At 45.1% G+C, this 3,841-nt stretch overlaps 1 pseudogene; it reads left to right on the top strand.

Moving 5' to 3' along the window:
• The first annotated feature begins 2,392 nt into the window (after window positions 1–2,392).
• On the top strand, window positions 2,393–3,472 carry LOC129044893 (small ribosomal subunit protein eS4-like; annotated as a pseudogene).
• The last annotated feature ends 369 nt before the right edge of the window (window positions 3,473–3,841 follow it).

The raw sequence follows: 3,841 nt of genomic DNA, 5'->3' as shown, positions 1-3,841 counted from the left end.
CTATTCAAACTACCTGAAAACTAGAGAAAGGAACACATCCTCCTTTTTGTGTACTGGGCAGACCATCTCAACATTATGAGTCTTACTTTCCGCTGCAGCTAGGAAAAGGGAGTAATAGCTCTGCTTTCTGCACAGGACTGCCCTAGGCCCAGATAAGCTAATGTGTGGGAAATTGCTGTAGGCAGGTTAGGAATTCTCTTTTCATTATTATTTATGTTCCTGGCTTACAAAATGCAGGCATATTCTCAGTGTTCAGGATAGTACCTGGTGCTCAATAAATATTTGCTGAATAAATGAATGAATTAACAAATCCAGTCCAAACTCATTCCCAATAGGTGAAGTCCTTCTATAATGATTCAGAGAGTGCCACCCAGACTTTGCTTGAACACTTCCCTTGGTGGAGAGCTCACTACTTCTCAAGGAGTATATTGTCAGCCATCTTGAATCTCTAACACTTCACCTCCTTGGCCTTGGTTCTGCCACCCAGAGCCTTTGCCTATCCTGAACATAGAGCCTTTCTGCACACCTCAGAGACTTCCTTTGAGTTCTGCCAACCATGGAGCCACCTAACCCTGATGGAAGAAAATAGAGAAATATTATGGTGGCTGGAAAGGGCACAAGGTCATATGAAGAGCTTTTCCTCAATATGGGAGGAAGTTGTCTATGTGGTAGGGGATGGAACCTGAAGAGCAAGCAGAGTGAAGATGCGGGAGAGGAATGCATAAATATATGTCCCTCTATGGGACATAAGCTATAGGGAGGTGGATCTTGGCCTCAGCCCCAGCCAAACATGGTGGTCCCATCCCCCTTGCCTGGGATTGGCTTAGGAATGAGCACGGGATTCAGTTATGTCCAATGAGATGGAAAGGGAAGTCTGCTGAGGGGCTTCTCTGAAGCAGCACAGGCTGGAAGAGACAGTCCCTTTTCTGCCTCTGGTTGATGAATCTGAATGTGTTGCAACTGCTTAAGTCATGTTGCTGCCACCAAGACCAATACACGGAGAGGGGCATAACTAAGAGAATCACAGAGAAGTAGAGCTGGAGCTTTGATCAAACTGTGCCTGAAGGTGTTCTATGCCTGATTTCCTGTGAGATCATAAACCTTATTGTGTAATCCCAGTGAATTGGCCATTGGCAAGTACCACCACCACAAGCATCCTAACAGATATGCAGATTTTAAAAATGGACTGTATTAATGTGGGCTCATTTATTTATTTATCTATTTATATTTTTGAGACGGAGTCTTGCTCTGTCGCCCAGGCTGGAGTGCAGTGGTGCGATCTTGGCTCACTGCAAGCTCCGCCTCCCGGGTTCATGCCATTCTCCTGCCTCAGCCTCCCGAGTAGCTGGGACTACAGGTGCCTGCCACCAAGCCCGGCTAATTTTTTGTATTTTTTAGTAGAGACGGGGTTTCACCTTGTTAGCCAGGATGGTCTCGATCTCCTGACCTCGTGATCCACCCGCCTCGGCCTCCCAAAGTGCTGGGATTACAGGCGTGAGCCACCGCGAATGTGGGCTCTTTAGTGACAAGTACAGAAGCCCAATTCTGGCTCGCTTCAGCAAAACAAACAGAACAGAATTGTTGGCTCAAATAACTGAAAAGTACAGAGTTGGTTACATCCAGGGATCCAGAAAATCAGGACTCATCTTTCTCTCTCTGCTCCACTAGCTCCATTCTTAGGCTGTCACTCCCAGATCATAAAAAGGCCACTGGACTCACAGTCTCACAGCTCTGCAGCCCCAGAAGAAGAGGACTGTTCTTTCCCAATAGTTTCAACACAAGTCCTGGCACTGGAGTCTCATAAGCTGCTTCAGGTCACATGTCCACCCATGAGCTAAGCATCAAAGCCAGAGGAGGAAAAGCACCAATTGGCCAAGAATGAGTGACACCCCCATTGTTAGATGTGTCTAGGGTAAGGCGTGACCAGATCAGTTCAATTCAACACATGTCTAATTTTAATTTCTATGTGACAAGCATAATCCCAGGTACTGCTGCCCAAAGGAGGGGAAATGAATTCTGTGTCTATTCCACCAACCATAAGACAAGTCAGAAAGACAGGAGCTCTGAGAAAGTGACAACTGACATCCAACTTAGTTATAACCAACACACACCATGTTCCCTAATGAATCACTGGTCCTGGAGCCACGTCAGTTGCTGGCAATCGTGAAATGGGCCACATCCACTTTCTTAGCCTCTGTAGAAACCCACTGACTTTGACCCAGTTGTCTGTGGGCCTGTGTTCTTCAGGATATGTTCATTTAATTTAATTTAATTTTTTTATTTTTTATTTTTTATTTTTAGATGGAATTTCACTCTTGTTGCCCAGGCTGGAGTGCAATGGTGTGATCTCGGCTCACTGCAACCTCCGCCTCCCAGGGTCAAGCAATTCTCCAGCCTTAGCCTCCCAAGTAGCTGGGATTACAGGCACCCACCACCATGCCCAGCTACTTTTTTGTATTTTTAGTAGAGATGGGGTTTCACCATGTTGGCCAGGCTAGTCTCGAATTCTGACCTCAGGTGATCCACCCACCTTGGCCTCCCAAAGTGCTGGGATTACAGGTGTGAGCTACCATGCCTGGCTTGTTCATTGAATTTTTAGGGGAGGAAGGTGAACTTCTTTCCATGCCTAAGGTAGCCATGGCTTATGGTCCCAAGAAGCATCTGAACTGGTAGCAGCTCAAAGCAATGGATGCTGGAGACACTGACTGATGTGTCTGTTCCTCATCCATCCACCAGTCCCCACAAGCTGAGAGTGTGTCTCCCCCTCATCATTTTTCCTAAGAAACAGAATTAAGTATGCCCTGACCGGAGATGAACTAAAGATTTGGATGCTGCGGCTCATTAAGACTGACAACAAGGTCCAAACTGATAGAACCTACCCTGCTGGATTCAAAGATGTCATCATCATTGACAAGACCAGAGAGAATTTCCGTCTGATCTGTAACATCAGGGTTACTTTGCCATTCACCATATTACAGCTGAGGAGGCCAAGTACAAATTGTGCAAAGTGAGAAAAATCTTGTGGCTACAAAAGGAATCCCTCATCTGGTAACCGATGATGCTGGCACCATCCGCTACCCTGGTCCCCTCATCAAGGTGAATGACATCATTCGGATTGATTTGGATACTGGCAAGAGTAGTGATGTCATCAAGTTTGATACTGGTCACCTGTGGATGGTGACTGGAGGTGCGAACCTGGGAAGAATTGGTGTGATTACCAACAGAGAGAGGCACCCTGGATCTTTTGATGTGGTTCATGTGAAAGATGCCAACAGCAACAGCTTTGCCACCTGGCTTTCCAGCATTTTTGTTATTGGCAAGGGCAACAAAACCCAAGGAAAGGGTATCTACCTCACCACTGCTGAAGAGAGAGACAAGAGACTGGCAGCCTAAAGCAGTGGGTGAAATGGTCTCTAGGTGATATGTTAACAAGATCTTTGTACCTAATTAAAAATAATGCAGCCTAAAAAAATTGGGGTGTATTTGGCCAACTGGATCAACTAATATAATGTTTTTAACTTGCAATTTGAAAATAACAAGTAGAGCTTAAATTAGCCAAGAATTTTTTATTTATTGAAAGTAACAAGTAGAGCTATTAGCCAAGAATTTGTTTGGTTACAAGTTATTAAAACTCAACTCAAAGTCAAGACTAAGAGGCGGCCAGTGAGGAGCTCAGGGTGAGAAATGTATGAAGGTGCTCACTGTCAGGTTTGTAAAGACGCCTCCTTAAATTTTGCTCCTCAAGTGCCTCATTTGACTTGCTCTGTTCCCATTTCTGATCCAACTCAAACTATCTTAAGCCAAAAAGGAAAAATTACAGGCTCAATAGTTGACCTAGAAA

The sequence above is a fragment of the Pongo pygmaeus genome, chromosome 1 (assembly GCF_028885625.2).
Source record: "Pongo pygmaeus isolate AG05252 chromosome 1, NHGRI_mPonPyg2-v2.0_pri, whole genome shotgun sequence".
NCBI classification, from domain to species: domain Eukaryota; kingdom Metazoa; phylum Chordata; class Mammalia; order Primates; family Hominidae; genus Pongo; species Pongo pygmaeus.
Note: the sequence above shows the minus strand (reverse complement) of the source record. Positions and strands in the feature narration are given on the sequence as shown.